General features: G+C 39.9%; 2 pseudogenes; one reads left to right on the top strand and one right to left on the bottom strand.

Moving 5' to 3' along the window:
• Positions 1-19,328, bottom strand: part of LOC127488281 (vomeronasal type-2 receptor 116-like) — a 90,029-nt pseudogene that overhangs the window by 28,035 nt on the left and 42,666 nt on the right.
• LOC127489358 (pyruvate dehydrogenase (acetyl-transferring) kinase isozyme 1, mitochondrial-like) lies at positions 3,931-5,648 on the top strand (annotated as a pseudogene).

Raw genomic sequence — 19,328 nt, 5'->3', positions numbered from 1 at the left:
AGACTGGAATTTCAATTGAAATTCAATGAAATTGAAATTAAATTAAATTAAATGAAATTGTTCCTAGGGTTACTAGATATGGGAGCTGATGTTTCTGTCATTTCTGCAAATAAATTGGCTAAAGGATGGAAAAAAGAATTAACTATGACTCAGTTATGAGATATTGGTCAGAGTCAGTGGTTAGAACAAAGTTCTGAATTGTTGGAATAGGAGGATGAAGCAGGTAATGCTGGAAACTGTCGCCCCTATATTTTAGCTTGGTTACCTGTTAATCTATGGGGACATGATATTCGAACTCAAATGGGGGTTTTAGAGTGTAGTCCAAATGAAACTGTTACCATTAACATGCGTCAAAAGGTCATTTGCCAGGTAAAAGCTTAGGCAAACAACAACAAGGTATCACATCTCCAGTTACTTTAACTGTCAATCATGAACGGAGAGGCTTGGGTTTCCCTTGATGGCCAATGGTCAGCCTGTGTCCCATGCAGAAAAAATAAAATGGAAATTGGATAATCCTGTATGGGTGGATCAGTGGCCTTTACTGCAGAAAAAGACAGCTGCTACACAGATATTGGTGAAAAAAACAATTGATAACAGGACATATAGTTCCTTCTAATTCTCCTTGAAGTAGTCCTATTTTTGTTATCAAAAAGAAATCTGGGAGATGGCGGTTGCTTCAGGACCTTAGGGCAGTTAATGCTACTATGGAACTTATGGGGGCCTTGCAACTGGGTCTACCACTGACCACTGCTATTCTAAGAGACTCCTATGTTACGCTAATAGATCTAAAAGATTGCTTTTATACAATACTTTTACATCCAGAAGATTGTCTCTGATTTGCCTTTAGTGTTCCATCAGTAAATTTTTAAAAATCTATGAAAAGATATCAATGGAGGGTTTTACCTCAGGGAATGGCCAATAGTCCTACTCTGTGCCAACAATTTGTTGATGTTGCTCTTCAAAAAATTCATGAAATGTATAGCAATTTATATATTATACACTATATGGATGATATTTTGTTAGCTGGCCCCAAGGAACCTCTGGTTATACAATGTTTAACAGAAATGAGAGAACAGTTATCTGCCTTTGGTCTTATTATAGCCCCTGAAAAAATGCAACTTCAATATCCTTATCAATATCTAGACTTCCAATTGTACCCACAAAAATACTTCAACAAAAAGTGACCTTACAATTTGATTCTTTCTGGACTTTAAATGATTTTCAAAAACTTCTAGGGGATATTAATTGGCTTTGTCCTCATCTCTGCCTCACAACAGGAGACCTTAAACCTTTATTTGATATCCTGAAAGGAGATAGTTCTCCTACCTCCCAACGAGTGCTTACTCCTGCAGCATGGCTGGCCTTGTAAAAGGTACAACAAGCCTTATCTCAGAGCTTTGTTTCTTATATTGATTATAATCAGCCTTTAATTCTTATTATTTTGATTACAGATTATTTACCCTCTGCTCTGCTGGGGCAAGAAGCTCCTTTACTTTGGATATATTTACAGGCTACCCCTAAAAAGAATGTCATAGCATATTATAATGCAATAGCTGAGATTATAGCTAAAGGGAGATTAGAATCTAGAAAGATATTTGGGATAGAGCTGACATGTATGTGTCAACCCTATACTAACAAACAGCTAATTTGTCGCCTGTCTTTCACCAAAGATTGGCCTCTTGGATTATCTTCTTTTTCAGGACAAGTTCATAATAACTATCCAGCAGATAAAGTATCACAATTTTTATGACAACCTGTGTATTACCACAAAATACAAGTTTTCAATCTTTAGAGAATGCTGCCTTGATATTTACCAACAGTTTCAACACTGATCAAGCTTCTGTAATTCGTGATGATCACCGTACAGCACTTTTTCATCTCCACAGCTAGTTGAATTAGCTGCTGGTCCACTTGCATTGCAGTCTACTTCGGATGTAGTGGTTAACATATACATCAATATCAAATATGTGTTCCTATTGGTGCCTCAATTATAAACCTGTTCATTTTTTCCTGAATCTTCTGCTGCTTCTACTTTGTTTTCTCACATTTGCACTATCATTCGACAGTGTACTTGCCCTTTCTTTATAGGTCATATGTGAGTACATTCTGATCTTCCTGGACCTTTGGTAGAGGGCAATCATTTGGCAGATTCTGCTTTTCATGTATATTCTATCAAAATAACAACATAATATCACACTTTACATCCTTTAAATCCTCATACATTACGTTTAAAACATAAAATTGCTCAAGAACAAGCTCAACAAGTTGTAATATCCTGTTCTACTTGCTCCATCCTGTTACCAGTACCTTATTATGGAATTAACCCTCGCAGTTTGTTCCCCAGTCAACTATGGCAAATGGATATCACCCACTTCATGGAATTTAGTAGACAGAAATATATACATGTTTCTACCAATACTTGTTCTGGATTTATTTTTGCTTCCTTACATAAAGGTATGCTACAAAACATGTCATTACCCATTGCTTTTAAGCTTTTGCTTCCTTGGGAACCCCAAAACAAATCAAGATGGATAATGGACTTGCTTATACTTCTACTTCTTTTAAAATTTTTGTGCAACCTTTTTATATCTCATGTTACTGGTATTCCTTATAATCCTCAGGGTCAATGCATTGTTGAACACACACATAATACTTTAAAGCAATATTTAAATAAAATTAAATAGGGAGAGTTTGGGCTTTCTGCCCATTCTCCTAACAAATGGCTCTCACATGTTTTATTCATTTTAAATTTTCTCACATTGGATAAAGATGGTCGTTCTGTAGCTGATAGACACTGGCATACACAAACAGCTGCAAAAAGAGCAATGGTGAAATGGAGGGATCCTATCACCAATCAATGGAATGGACCTGATCTGGTACTGGTATGGAATGTGGGTCCTAATGGATGTTTTTTTTTTAATGCAGCTAATATGCTTTTACATTGTTAGCCCTTGATAATTTCTGCAACTGCTCATTGGGCCGTGTGGCCCCGATGCTGACATCGGCAATATTCATTACCTGAGAACTGCGATGACAATGTCATCCTAATCAGAGAAGACACTGCCTTTACCATGGCTATATCGGTAGTAGGAGTTCCTGGATTGGCTTATGGAAATAATCATGCACTACGAAGGCTTGCATATCTGGTGACCAAAATAATCAATCTTACTGCTACTGCACTATCCAATATAGCTGAAGAATTGGATCAAGTTCACTCAGGAACCCTTTTCTACCATGCAGCTATCAATTACTTGCTGTTGAAAGATCATATAAGCTGTGAATCTGTGCCTGGGGGGTGTTGTTTTAACATTACTAACAATGTGCCATATGTAGAGTCTGTTATTGATAAGTTTAAGAGTGAAATACAACATATGTTCATTAACAAGCCCCTATATTTTGGAGAGTTTCAGAGGATCCATTGGTTATTAATGTTGCCTGGACCGCTACTGCTTTTCCTACTTTGTATGGGAAGTTTTCCGTGAGTTTTACAACTTACGTTAACTTCACTACAGTCTATATGGACTGAGATCCATCATTTAAAACTTCTTACTAAACCTCCTTTGTAATGAAAATAATTGATATTTGGCCAAATATCTTATCAGTCCTTGACTCTCACCTAATGCCTAGCTGGAATGATGCTCAGAGCTGGGTAAGACACTCAGAATCCTGTACCAACCTAATACAGGGCTCTAGGCTAAGTCACCAGTTACCAATGATGGGTAAGTACAGAGATGACTGAGGGCAACCTAAGACAGAGGCCATTCTCAATAAAATAAAAAAGAGGAGATGTAGGCAGCATTTGGACAAGTCAAGGCCAGTCTTGGCTTGTGGAATTCCTGGGATAAGAAAGTCACATACTACATACTGCCCGGCTGAGGCGCCCAGTCGTGACCTGGTGCCGGGGCTCCAGCTCCTCCAGTGAGGCTTGGCATGAGGCTGGCGCGGCTGCTGCGCAGAGCCACTGTGACCAGCTGGGGCCCGGGGCTGCATGCCATAGGCCCCTGCGACTGCCGCAGCCTTGCCTCAGACTTGGCTCCAGCCCAGTGTAGGCAGAGAGCAACGTTCCGGGCCAAGTCGACTTCTGCATGCTTCTTGCCATCCCTGCTCTCCATGAAGCAGTTCCTGGACTTCGGATCAATGAATGCTTGCGAAAAGACCTTGTTTATGTTTCTGCAGCAGGAGCTGCCTGTTAGATTGGCAAATATACTGAAAGAAATAAGTCTCCTTCCAGATAATCTTCTTAGGATGCCATGTGTTCAGTTGGTGCAAAGCTGGTACATCCAGAGCCTTCAGGAGCTTCTTGATTTTAAGGACAAAGGCGCTGAAGATGCAAAAGCTGTTTATGACTTTACAGATACTGTGATCCCAATCAGGAACTGCCACAATGACGTCATTCCCACAATGGCTCAGGGAGTGATTGAATACAAGGAGAGCTTCAGGGTGGATCGTGTCACCAGCCAGAATGTTCAGTACTTCTTGGATGGGTTCTACATGAGTCGCATATCAATTAGAATGTTGCTCAATCAGCACCCCTTATTGTTTGGTGGGAAAGGAAGTCCATCTCATCGAAAACACATTGGGGCCGGTGCTGTGGCTCACTAGGCTAATCCTCCACCTTGTGGCTCTGGGAAACTGGGTTCTATTCCCAGTTGGGGTGCCGGATTCTGTCCCGGTTGCCCTTCTTCCAGGCCAGCTCTCTGCTGTGCCCAGGGATTGCAGTGGAGGATGGCCCAAGTACTTGGGCCCTGTGCCCCATGGGAGACCAGGAGAAGTACCTGGCTCCTGCCATAGGACCAGCACGGTGCGATGGCCGCAGCATGCCAATGGCAAAGGAAGACCTTTCTCTCTGTGTCTCTCTCTCACTGTTCACTCTGCCTGTCAAAAGAAAAAGAAAGAAAGAAAGAAAGAAAGAAAGAAAGAAAGAAAGAAAGAAAGAAAGGAAGGAAGGAAGAAAGGAAGGAAGGAAGGAAGAAAACACATTGGAAGCATAAATCCAAACTGCAATGTAGTTGAAGTAATTAAAGATGGCTATGAAAATGCTAGGTGTCTGTGTGATGTGTATTATATTAACTCTCCTGAACTAGAACTTGAAGAATTAAATGCAAAATCACCAGGACAGCCAATACAAGTGGTTTATGTACCATCCCATCTCTATCACATGGTGTTTGAACTTTTCAAGAATGCAATGAGAGCAACCATGGAACACCATGCCGACAAAGGTGTTTAACCCCCCCCCCATTCAAGTTCATGTCACACTGGGTAATGAGGATATGACTGTGAAGATGAGTGACCGAGGAGGTGGCGTTCTTTTGAGGAAAATTGACAGACTCTTCAACTACATGTATTCAACTGCACCCCGACCTCGCCTAGAGACTTCCCGTGCAGTGCCCCTGGCTGGTTTTGGTTATGGATTGCCCATATCCCGTCTTTATGCCCAGTACTTCCAGGGAGACCTAAATCTGTATTCCTTGGAGGGTTATGGGACAGATGCAGTGATCTACATTAAGGCTCTGTCCACAGAATCCATAGAAAGATTGCCTGTGTATAACAAGGCTGCCTGGAAGCATTACAACACCAACCACGAAGCTGATGACTGGTGTGTCCCCAGCTGAGAGCCAAAGGACATGAGAACATTCCTCAGTGCCTAGATGAGCTGGGGACAAACTAGCTTTTGTGTTAAATTTGGAAGGGATGGCATTCAGAACTACATTATACCAAATACTTCACATGTCGTTCTTGCAGAACAAATGGAAGCTGAGTTCCACTTGTGCCTGGTAAACCTCCTAAAGGATGAATCTCTACCACAGTCAGTGTGGCATACTTTTAAACACCTGTAGTTTTGGTCAATTTTTTTCTTTCCATAGACTTCAGAAGTGTGCATGTCTGGGTTTCTATAGGAAGCTGGGTTTTTTTTTAATACTTTTAATTTATGTCTGCTTGAAGCATTTTATAAATACTGAGTGTAGTTGGTTAGCCATCTTTCTGTGATTTGGAGGTATTCCTGCTATCCTTTATTGAGTAGTGACAACTGAAATAAGATGGTGACCAACTACAAATATACCATGTAAACCTAGGCCCAGCTACCTTTCACTCCCTACATGCATTTGTTAGCTCTGAAATTAATTTATAATCTTAAATTTTTGTAAAAGATTGTGATGACTGGTTCCCTGTGGATTTAAGCCAAGATCATGGGCGATCTTTTCCAGTGTGCTGGTGATCAATGTAAGGGAAAATTTTATATTAAACATGAACTGGCATTTGCTAAAATTATAGAGAAAAAAATTGAAGACAGAGCAGTAAATCTTTGAAACGGACCTAATCAGTTGACTGTTGGTGATCACCTGGACAGCTTTTAAGAAGTTTCTCCAGGTCCTGCTGCAGACTTGCTGGATCAGCATCTTGTGGGCAGGAGCTCAGAGAGCTGTTTTAAAACACTTCCTAGGTGAGTCAGATGCTAGTCTAGTTATGATACTACTTCTGTAGAGTGCATAGTGATGACAGTGTAGTTGCCAAAGTAACAGCGATCTTCATGGTGGTTTCCACCTATTTCAAAGTCAGATTTCTGGACTCCAGGAGAGAGAAACTGAGTCAAGGCCTGGTGCAACTAGAAGAGTGATTAGAGACAGAACAGAGTGATTGTAAGAAAAGAGACAGATAACTAGAGTCAGAATCATAAATGCATTAAGTATTGACAAAGAATGCCTATTTTCTAAAATACAGATTTTTTTTAACCAGGGAAAATTCAACCTAGATTCATGAAAATCCTTTGCATCCATGTGGTAATTTGTAGTTTACAATTACTTTGATATATCATAGTCGCTCTCTTGGTCTTCAAGGCAGCTAGCAGGTGCACCACACTCATTTTCACACAGAGCCTGGCCCAAAGTTGCATAGGATTAGAGCAAGAGCCTAAAGTAGGAGACTGTGTTGTTAGTTGTACCTTATCTTTTTTAAGGTGATAGATACCCTGAAAATAAATTTTAAAGCAAAATCTAAACATTTAAAGAACAGCACGCCACTTAAATGGGAGAACTGTATTTATCTGGAAAATGACATTGAGTTGAAACACTTTCTTTTGATCACACAAGGTTAACAATTCTGTATAAACCTGTAGGTTGGAAGGGCTGTTAAAGGGCACACAGTCTACCACCCTCACTGAAGAAATGAGGACCTGCAAACTCAGAGGTGGTATCCTTTGCCTAGGGCTTCTTATACCAGCGAATCTGACCAAATGTCAGAAACAGGCATCTTAGGCCGGCGCCGTGGTTCAGTAGGTTAATCCTCTGCCTTGCGGCACCAGCACGCCGGGTTCTAGACCCAGTCAGGGCACCGGATTCTGTCTCGGTTGCCCCTCTTCCAGGCCAGCTCTTTGCTGTGGCCAGGGAGTGCAGTGGAGGATGACCCAAGTGCTTGGGCCCTGCACCCCATGGGAGACCAGGAGAAGCACCTGGCTCCTGGCTTCGGATCAGCGCGGTGCACCGGCCACAGCGCACAAGCCACAGTGGCCATTGGAGGGTGAACCACAGCAAAGGAAGGCCTTTCTCTCTGTCTCTTTTTCTCACTGTCCACTCTGCCTGTCAAAAAAGAAAAAAAACCAGGTATCTTACATAAGCTATTGTTCCTCAATTGTGGATTCTTTGAAAAACAGTAGAATATACTGATTTATATTAGTTTGACATGTTACAATTTTTTGGCTTTAAATTAAGCTTGTAATGATGAAATTTTTAGACTCTTTTGAATCAAAATGTTCACTTTCTTTCCTAAATGAGATATTTGTAATAACTAACATAAACCTGACATTTTTACTTATAAAATATTTCCCCCTCCAAGAAAGTTTTTCCTCTCTTAAGAGCTAAGACATGATATTTGCAAAGGAAAAGTGAAATTATTTTCCTTTAGCATTTTTTAAGTATAACAGCTTTATACTTGGTTATTGTGGTAATGGACAGATGATTACATGCAAAGTATTATAGTATACCTTTTACCAGTTGGTATCAAGCCATCTGAGCTATCTGAGAGGTTTTTCAAGATTCTTAGCTGTTTTGAGCCCCAGGATTAATATGCAGTATGGATATAGAATGTTTCAAAGGACAGAAAGTGGACACTCACTAATTTTTAGAACCCAAGTGAGTAATGTGCCAACATTTTTAAGAAAGTTATAGAAAAAATATTCTGTGCTATACTTAAGTACTGGCTGGCTTTGGATGTCTTCATACTTAAAAGTGATCACTTTCTTGTACTGTGAAATTTTTACATGAGGATGTTAAAGGGGATGTCTACCTTCTTATTTTGTTAAATGTTTTCTATAAGGCAATAAACAAAGCATGGACCAGCAAAAAAAAAAAAAAAAGTCACATACTCCCATCCTGAAGGAGGATGATGATCAAGAACACTGTGTTAAAATTATCTGTGTTATTGGAAGCCTGATAAGCTGCATATGTGTGTTGTTATCTTTTGTGCTTCTTTGAGCTGTAGCTGGTTATGTATAAATATCACAGAGACACTGGAATAAATGAGCCTTGATAAGCCTTGTTGTCTTGGCTCCATTCTCTGCACCTTTGTGCCTCTTTTCATTGCCACTCCCTCCTTCAGGTTCTGTTCCACTGGTGCAGCAGGCCAGCACAATTACTAATAAATCAAAGTATCAATGAGACATTATTTGCACGTACCAACTCAGGCCACCTGTTAAGATCATCAATGTGAAGGGAATAATATTGTTATAACTGGCTACTATCCATCCTCATAAAAGTGGAGTGCTCTGCGGACATAAGCCTACAATACTGTATCACACGAAATGCTTGGTTGCACAAATCATATGGTCCATTATTATGGATTCTTGGAATCCATTGGCTTAAATCATAATGCAAAGATCGATGCCTTAACATCTATCTTCTATCAAAGATCTATGTACTCTCTTCCTACTGACTGCGTTATTAAGGTAGAAGCCAGTTAGAAAGTGAGGAACATTCAAAAATTGGTTTCAAATAAAATTATGCTAGACCTAAAAATATATTTAGGCCTGAATAATCATAAAGGAAAAAATATTTATCATATTTTACTATGGAAGGAAAACCTAAGGGAGGAGTCAGAATAACATATATTTTGAAATATCTATATTAAGTTGTCTGAACACAAAAATGTTAATCATCTGTAATGAAACATATTCTGTTTTGGTCTATCTTTTATTTTCCATTGAGATTTACTAAAAAAAATAGCATTTTTATGGACCCAAAAACAAGTGCATTGCAGAAAATTTGACCAGAGCAAGAAGAGCTGAAGTAAACACAAGGATGTTCATTTCATGGCATCAGATGGGAGACAGTGTTTTGCCGAGGCTTATAGGATTTCTGAGCTGATCATAGTGGAGAAGAAGAGAAGCCAATACCCTCTCTTTTCTTCTATGAGGAGAAGCAGTCTCTCATCCCACAATGCAGAGATAGGTGAAAAAGAAATGTGATCATGAGACCACAAAAAATTTATCAACAAATTCTATGTGAGGTAAGGGATGGACAGGCCAGGGACACAGAATTTTATCTCACCAATTATCTAGGCATTTGTCTAACCATTTTCAGAATCCTCAAGAAATAACTAACAGGACAACCACAGAAAATATAAAGAAAGCAAAGGACACTTAAACTTGGCATATGAATATGTGATTATTGATGCTTCTGTTAGTGATGTTCTATATATGGGGGGGTCAGCAATCACCATATCTCCATCATTATGAAGGCTGTTTTGTAACTCAAGAAAGCACAAACTATCAAGCAGTGAATACACAAGGAAGGGAACCTGCAGTAGGGGAATGAGAAAAAGCAAAGGAAGCATTTAGGAAATCTGTACAGAACCCTAGAACTCAATTGCAGAAGAACCTTCAGTGCTAGGCAGGTACACACACATATTGTATTTTTCTGCATTCATGTATGCACATCTGTGTGTGTTTCTACTGGACTGGAGAGGCTGTTCCAATGATCTTCAATCTAACTCCTTTCTGCCAAGCCACCTCCTCTTCCATGGAGTATAGAATCATTCTTCCCTGGGGCAGTGCAGCTGAGGTCTTGTGTCCAGGTGAAAAATACAAGATGGAAAACCTATTTTTGGCCCATCTTTTCTACCCCAGGTGCTATGATGATATCAAAGTCTATGGATAGCAAGATCCTAGAGACAAACTCCTGTTAGATTTGATCCAAAAACTTTGCTGTTTAATATGACACAAATAGACTGCCTCACAGGGTGCAATGGGAGCTGTCAGGTGAGAACCTAGAAGGGCCAGTCTCAGTCAGCACTTAGCCAAGAGCATTCCAGCATCAGACTCCCCAGAGGACAAAAGAGGAAGGGGCAGCCCCACACACCCAGTATCCAGGGCAGCCACAGAACATTTCCTTGTTTCCCACACAGATCTCATAGCAATCCTGTGCACAAAGAAACCCACAAGTACAGGTTTCCCAAGTACTGTGGCCCCACTCATCACTCTCAATTCAGAGATTCCTAATCAGTACATCAACATCAATGTATCTTTATGTTCACACATCCATGTATGACACCTATCCCAAATGTTCTAACATCCACACTAATTCCATGAAGATTTACACCTAAAATCATGGGTATTTCTCATTTAAGCCCTTATGAGGCCATGGAAGCTAAGTGCCAAAGTCTCCATTTTCACCCTAAAGCAGAGAAATCAGCTGGAAATCATCTCTATTCTTACCATGATAACCACCAAGGGCAGGATCATACCCTACAGATATCTATTATCTGGAGTGCAAGTGGTTTTCAGGACTACTCTCTAGAATACCATCATGGAGAACACGTATCATTATTCCACTGCCAAAACTTGTGGATTGTGCAACAAAAAAGCAACCCAAAGTAAACTAGAAACTTTAGGCAAAGTGATGCATCAACAGTGGCTCATCAATTGTCCATTTTATCCTACAATCCTACTGTCATGAGATGTTATCAATAGAGGATAGCTAAAGGAGTTGGGGACACATAAGAAAATTCTAGTATTCTGCTCAAATACTTTGTAAGTTGAAACTGCTGTAAAACAGAAAGTCTAATAATTTTAATATAAACAGATTTTTCATCCAGTCACCACTGGTGCCTTGCCTTTATTAAGCATTGAATTAAAATAGTTCAATTGTCTAAGAGCCTTCCATTTTCTATGAATAATTTGAGGTTCTCTGGACATGTTGCACACATACACTAAAATATCACAGAACTATTAAGTGTTAATCAAAGCTGTAAAATAACTTAAGAACCTAGAAACATGTGATTTGATTATCTACTGAACACATGGAAGAAATGATCATTCTGTATCTCCTAAACATAATCATAATAATAACATATATTTACATACACACATATGTACACAATTGCTTTAAAATGCAAAGGAATCAAATACAAACTGACTTGGATATTAGAAGAGGCATCTGCTAATGGCTACTCATACACAACTGAGTATGACTCAGAAAGTTTTCCTATGTTCGAGACAGCCCCATAAAGTTATGGTATTTCCCACCCAAGTGCTTCTCAGGCTATAGGAGCTGAAAGACACTGTTGGAGGGTTTGGAGAGAAAGAAGCAATTCTATGAGGAACTATCTACTGTGTTGGAGATGATGAGGACATTTGTAATTTAAGATATCTCAATTGGGGAAAAGGCTCTCAAAAGGAGGGTGGAATTAACCTGTTCTGATGCTTTTCGACTTATCTTTTAAGAATAACAGAGAGGAGCCAAGATGGCAGTAGAGCAACAAGATGTTCTCAGTCTCAAGGTGGAAAATAGATAGTTAATTAGGAAAGGTGATACAGGCTGGTGACAGAGCCACAAGAATTTTGAGCAGAGAAGCCCGGGAGTCCAGCAGAGATGTAGCAGGACCACACAGAGTGAACAAACAGCCACTGAGCCACAGCAGAGGTGTGAAGAAGAACCCAAATGGGGTAACTGATGTGACACCATCCTCCCCCAGGGTGTACCAGGTGAGATGTAAGTTTACGAGACCCCAGAGCTGCGGTTAGCAGTGGACAACTGTTTGAAATTCCCAGAGGGAAGTTATGGGAAAGGACAGAGAACTAGGGCATACTCCTGCCCACCTATGTCTCCCCCTCCAATCAGACTGGCAGCCAGCTGGGAGAAGCCATATTATCTGTTTACATCTCTGAAAATAAACACAGTGCTACCATATTTGCCTTCTGTGTGCATGTCCATTGACTTTAGTGGCTACTTCACTGCACACCCGCCACCCAGAATAAGGATCACATTTCAGAGTACTTCCCCCCACCACCACCACATGAGCTATATATATGACAGTGAGAAGTTCTAAAGACTGAAATCCCTAGTTCATTTCACACACCAGAGCCTGGCCAAAGTAGGCAGGGCTTAGTGCACCAGAGCCCTTCTATCGGCCCCCATCACCATCCAGAAGGAAGCAGGACTTCCAGAGGTGGAACTACATATTTCCACTGGCAACGTAGACACATAGCAGAGGGAAATCTTGCCACAAGCACCAAGACACATATCAAAGAAGAAAGAAATTTCAAGTGCCAATAAAAAGGGGAAAAATTTTAATAAAACTAAGGAACATAGTATTAGCCCCAGAATGGAAGATTACATCAGCTCTTCAGTAATAGAAGCAGAAGAGCAAGGGATTGAAGATATTCCAGAAACAGAATTCAGAAAACTTATCATCAGATTAAATAGAAGCAATCAGAAACACATTCACAAACTAAATGAAATGTGCTCCCAGGAAATTGAGATATTGAAGAGAAATCAGAATGAAATTTAGATGTGAAGAATTCAGTAGAGTAAATAACAATACAGTGGATAGTCTCAAAAAAATCCTCAAAGAGAAGAAGAAAGAACATCAGAACTAGAAGCTCTCCTCAGTAACACATAAAGAAAAGATCTTAAAATGTTCCCGAGAGAAATGCCAAATCACATTCAGAGGGAACCCAGATAAACTCACCCCAGTCTTCTCATCACAAACCCTACGGGAAAGGAGAGAATGGCAAGACATATTCCAAATCTTAAGAGAAAAACACAGTCAACCCAGATTACTATACCCTAGAAAACTCCCATTTATGAATGCATGAGAAAAAGGATCTTTCACAGCAAATAGAAGTTGAAAGAAACTTTAAGTACAAACCCAGCCCTAAGAAACACGCTCAAACATGTGCTACACACAAACACAGAAACAGGAACATCACTGGAAAATGACATAATTAGCCAGCAAAAGAACAAGTGAACAAGTTTCCCCTTTGATGCTCAGTTAGTTGTTGCCAATCAGGGAGAACATATGATATTTGTCCCTTTGGGACTGGCTTAATTCACTCAGCATGATGTTTTCCAAATTCATCCATCTTGTTGCAAATGACTGGGTTTCGTTGTTTTTGACTGCTGTATAGTATTCTATAGAGTACATGCCACATAATTTCTTTATCCAGTCTACTGTTGATGGGCATTTGGGTTGGTTCCAGGTCTTAGCTATTGTGAATTGAGCTGCAATAAACATTAATGTGCAGACTGCTTTTTTGTTTGCCAATTTCATTTCCTTTGGATAAATTCCAAGGAGTGGGATGGCTGGGTCGAACGGTAGGGTTATCTTAAGGTTTCTGAGGAATCTCCAGACAGACTTCCATAGTGGCTTGACCAGTTTGCATTCCCACCAACAGTGGGTTAGTGTCCCTTTTTCCCCACATCCTCGCCAGCATCTGTTATTGGTAGATTTCTGAATGTGAGCCATTCTAACTGGGGTGAGTTGGAACCTCATTGTGGTTTTGATTTTCATTTCCCTGATTGCTAGTGATCTTGAACATTTTTTCATGTGTCTGTTGGCCATTTGGATTTCCTCTTTTGAAAAATGTCTATTGAGGTCCTTGGTCCATCTCTTAAGTGGGTTGTTTGTTTTGATGTTATGGAGTTTTTTAATCTCTTTTGTAGATTCTGGTTATTAACCCTTTATCTGTTGCATAGTTTGCAAATATTTTTTCCCATTCTGTCGGTTGTCTCTTCACTTTCCTGACTGTTTCTTTTGCAGTACAGAAACTTCTCAATTTGATGCAATCCCAAATGTTAATTTTGGCTTGACTGCCTGTGCTTCTGGGGTGTTTTCCAAGAAGTCATTGCCGGTACCTATATCTTGCCGGGTTTTACCAATGTTCTCTAATAATTTGATGGTGTCAGGTCATAGATTTAAGTCTTTAATCCATGTTGAGTGGATTTTTGTGTAAGGTGAAAGGTAGCGGTCTTGCTTCATGATTCTGCATGTGGAAATCCAGTTTTCCCAGCACCATTTATTGAATACACTGTCCTTACTCCAGGGATAGGTTTTGGATCCTTTATCAAATATGAGTTGGCTGTAGATGTTTGAATTGATTTCTGGTGTTTCAATTCTGTTCCATTGGTCTATCCATCTGTTTCTTTACCAGTACCATGCTGTTTTGATTACAAATGCCCTGTATTATGTCCTGAAATCTAGTATTGTGATGCCTCCAGCTTTGTTTTTGCTGCACAAGATTGCTTTGGCTATTCGAGGTCTCCGGTGTCTACATATAAATTTCAGCACCATTTTTCCAGATCTGAGAAGAAGGTCTTTGGTATCTTGATTGGTATTGTATTGAATCTATAAATTGCTTTTGGGAGAATGGACATTTTGATGATATTGATTCTTCCAATCCATGAGCATGGAAGATTTTTCCATTTCTTGGTATCCTCTTCTATTTCTTTCTTTAAGGTTTTGTAATTTTCATCGTAGAGATCTTGAACGTGCTTTGTTAAGTTTATTCCAAGGTATTGGACTGTTTTTGTAGCTATTGTGAATGGGATTGATCTTAGAAGTTCTTCCTCAGCCATGGCATTGTCTGTGTATACAAAGGCTGTTGATTTTTGTGCATTGATTTTATACCCTGCTACTTTGCCAAAATCTTCTATAAGTTCCAATAGTCTCTTAGTAGAGTTCTTTGGGTCCCCTAAATAAAGAATCATGTCGTCTGCAAAGAGGGATAGTTTGAGTTCTTCCTTCCCAATTTGTATCCCTTTAATTTCTTTTTCTTGCCTAATAGCTCTGGCTAGAACTTCCAGAACTATATTGAATAGCAGTGGTGAGAGTGGGCATCCCTGTCTGGTACCAGATCTCAGTGGAAATGCTTCCAACTTTTCCCCATTCAATAGGATGTTGGCTGTGGGTTTTTCATAGATTGCTTTGATTGTATTGAGGAATGTTCCTTTCAAACCCAGTGCTTAGAGTTTTCTTCATGAAAGGGTATTGTATTTTATTGAATGATTTCTCTGCATCTATTGAGATAATCATATGGTTTTTCTTCTGCAGTCTGTTAATGTGGTGTATCACAATGATTGTTTTGTGCACATTGAACCATCCCTGCATACCAGGGATAAATCCCACTTGGTCTGGGTGGATGATCTTTCTGATGTGTTGTTTCATTCTATTGGTGAGAATTTTATTCAGGATTTTTGCATCTATGCAATCATCAGGGATATTGGTCTGTAATTCTCTTTCAATGCTGCATCATTTTCCGGCTTAGGAATTAAGGTGATGCTGGCTTCATAGAAAGAATTTGGGAGGATTCCCTCTTTTTCAATTGTTCTGAATAGTTTGAGAAGAATTGGAGTTAGTTCTTCTTTAAATGTCTGGTAGAATTCAGCAGTGAATCCATCTGGTCCTGGGCTTTTCTTTGTTGGGAGGGCCTTTATTACTGTTTCACTTTCTGTCTCAGTTATGGGTCTGTTTAGGTTTTTGATGTCTTCCTGGTTCAATTTAGGTAGGTTGCATGTGTCCAGGATTCTATCCATTTCTGATAGGTTTCCCTGTTTGCTGGCATACAAGTTCTTGTAGTAATTTCTGATGATTCTTTTTATTTCTGTGGTGTCTGTTGTTACGTTTCCTTTTTCATCTCTGATTTTATTGATTTGGGTCTTTTCTCTTCTTTTTTTAGTTAGTTGGGCCAATGGGGTGTCAATTTTGTTTATTTTTTCAAAAACCAGCTCCTTGCTTGGCTGATTTTTTGTAATTTTTTTTGATTCAATCCTGTTGATTTCTTCTCTGATTTTAATTATTTCTCTTCTCCTACTAGATTTGGGTCTGGTTTGCTGAAGGTTTTCTAGATCCTTGAGGTAAATTGAAAGCTCATCTATTTGGTGCCTTTCCAATTTCTTGATGTAGGCACCTATTGATATAAACTTTCCTCTTAACACTGCTTTTGCTGTATCCCATAAGTTTTGGTATGTTGTGCTGTTATCCTCATTTACTTCCAGAAAGTTTTTGATTTCTCTTTTAATTTCTTCTATGACCCATTGTTCATTCAGGAGCATGTTGTTCTATCTCCATGTGTATGTGTATGCTCTAGGGATTCCTGAGTTGCTAATTTCCAACTTCATTCCTTTATGGTCTGAGAAGCTGCAGGGTATGATTCTAATTCTTTTGAATTTGCTGAGACTTGCTTCATGGCCCAGTATGTGGTCAATCCTAGAGAAGGTTCCATGTACTGCTGAGAAGAATGTAAAATCTTTAGCTGTAGGATTGAGAGTTCTGTATATATCTGTTAGATCCATTTGGGCTATAGTGTCGTTTAAACCTGCTGTATCCTTGTTGATCTTCTGTCCTGTTGATCTGTCTATTTCTGAGGGTGGAGTATTGAAGTCCCCCAGTACTATTGTATGGGGTCTAAGTCTCCCTTTAAGTCCCTTAACAAATCTTTTAGATAAACTGATGCCATGTAATTAGGTGCATATACATTGATAATTGTTATATCTTCTTGTTGTATTGATCCCTTAATCATTATATAGTGTCCCTCTTTGTCTCTCTTAACAGTTTTTGTGGTAAAGTTTGTGTTGTCCGATATTAAGATGACTACGCCTGCACTTTTTTTCATTTCTGTTGGCATGGTATATCTTTTTCCAGCCTTTCACTTTCAGTCTGTATGGATCTTTACTGGAAAGATGTGTTTCTTGTAAGCAGCAAAAAGATGGGTTTTGTTTCTTAACCCAAATCAGCCAATCTGTATCTTTTAACTGGACAGTTCAGGCCGTTAAGGTTCAATGTGACTAATGAAAAGTGGTAACTTTGCCTTGCCATTTGCCAAAGATAAGTTCTAATATATGCTTTGAATTCCCTGTGACCTTTTGCTGTGAGGTGTCCTTCCTTTATCTTCTTTCATATTGATGACCGTGTTTCTGTGTTTCTGTGTGTAACACATCTTTAAGCATCTTTTGCAGGGCTGGATGAGTGGCGACAAATTCTTTAAATTTCTGTTTGCTATGAAAAGTCTTTATTTCACCTTCATTCACAAATGAGAGCTTTGCAGGATATAATATTCTGGGCTGGCAGTTGTTCTCTCTTAGTACCTGGGCTATATCTCACCATTCCCTCCTAGCTTGTAGGGTTTCTGATGAGAAGTCAGCTGTGAGTCTGATTGGAGATCCTCTGAGAGTAATCTGACGTTTCTCTCTTGCACATTTTAGAATCTTTTCTTTATGTTTCACTGTGGAGAGTTGAATTACAACGTGTCATGGTGAGGATCTCTTTTGGTCGTGTTTATTAGGGGTTCTGTGAGCTTCCTGTACTAGGATTTCTCTGTCCTTCTCCAAACCTGGGAAAATTTCTGCTAATATCTCACTAAACAGGCCTTCTAATCCTTTCTCGCTCTCCATGCCTTCAGGAACTCCTAGAACCTGAATGTTGGGTTTTTTAATAGTATCCTGAAGATTCCCAACAATATGTTTTAGATTTCTAATTTCCTCTTCTTTTCTTTGGTCTGACTGTATCCTTTCCTGTTCTCTGTCTTCTAAGTCCGATATTCTCTCTTCTGCTTCACCCATTCTGTTTGTAAGGCTCTCTATTGTGTTTTTCATTTGATCTATTGAATTCTTCACTTCATTATGATTTCTCGTCACTATCCCAGTTTCCTGTTGTACTAGTTGTTTCGTTTCATTTTGATTCCTCCTTAATATTTCATTTTCACGAGAGAGATTTTCTATCTTGTCCATTAAGGATTTCTGTAGTTCAAGAATTTGTTTTTGAGAACTTCTTAATGTTCTTATCAATTTTTTGAGATCTGCTTCTTGCATTTCTTCTATCTTATCATCTTCATAATCTTGAATTGGGGTGTCTTTTTCATTTGGGGGTGTCATAGTGACTTCCTTGTTTTTATTACCTCGGTTTTTGCGTTTGTTATTTGGCATATTGGAGATATTTGGTTTCTTCACTGTGGTGCTTTTTCTTGTTATACTATGACTCTAGATTAAGTGGACTGTCTGTTTTGATGGAGCCTTGGAGGCTTGAGATGGGTGTGGCCTGAGAGCTCTGTTTGGTGTGCCAAAGGTGACACTCCCAGGTTAGGCATGGTAGATATCTCTCTCTCTTTCTTTCTTTTTTTGATTCAAAAGGGAAGTAATTCCGCACAGCTGAACGAAGTTGGAGGTAGTTAGCAGGCAAATGATATACCCACAGGACCCAGAGAGCGGAAGCTCTTTCCCATGGACCACACAGGGAATCTGTTCTGCCCTCACAGTGGGCTCAGATTCTCCTTCAGTCTCCCACTGGGTTGCCAAAGTTACGGAATTGTAGTGTCTCTGGAGAGTACTCACGTGAATTCCATGAGTTCTCTCCCCCACCGTCTCTTTTTTCACAGTCTCAGTTCAGTAGTACCACAAATTTACTAGGTCCTAATCTCCTGTTAATTCACCCCGCCCAGAGTCAGGTTTTTCTGCTAGGCTCAGGGCCGGTGTAGACCTGAGGTCGCTCTGCTTATGACGTATGTCCAAGATGGTGCCTGCTCTTTGTCTTGCTCGCCTTTGAGAGGTGAGCAGAGAGAGAGAAACCCGTGTTAATACCAGTCAATTAATTTCTCTCTCTCTCTCTCTCTCTCTCTCTCTCTCTCTCTTTTCTAGTTAGCCTGTTGAACTTTTCCCCCCTGAGGTTGTTCACTCTAGTCTCCTCTTTCCGCTTGCCTGCCGGTGTCTCGGGCTATTGAGGTTTGGCTCAACTCGTGTTCCAGCACTGGTGTGTTGAGTCTGCCACTGGTAACCCGAACTGTGGGCTCCCATGCTCTCCATGCAGGTCCACTGTGAATCACGCGTTCCAGAAGAGTTTCTTCTGCTGTTTCTTCCCCTACTCTTCCTTGAACCTGCAGTATCTCCACTTTTATTAAACTGTCTCTCCCCGGACTATCAGTGTGCTCCCTTCCTATTCCGCCAAATACCACTTGTTCTCCTTGATAGGTGACAACTAACTGAGCACCAAAAAGGAAACTGGTTAAAGTGAAATGAATACTATGAGAAACAGTGACTTGATAAGCCCTCACCCTGACTGTTGATGAG

Source organism: Oryctolagus cuniculus, chromosome 16 (assembly GCF_051225735.1).
Source record: "Oryctolagus cuniculus isolate XC-2025 breed Fujian yellow rabbit chromosome 16, ASM5122573v1, whole genome shotgun sequence".
Taxonomy (NCBI): Eukaryota; Metazoa; Chordata; class Mammalia; order Lagomorpha; family Leporidae; genus Oryctolagus; species Oryctolagus cuniculus.
The sequence above is the reverse complement of the archived record's forward strand: the minus strand, read 5'-3'. Positions and strand labels throughout refer to the sequence as shown.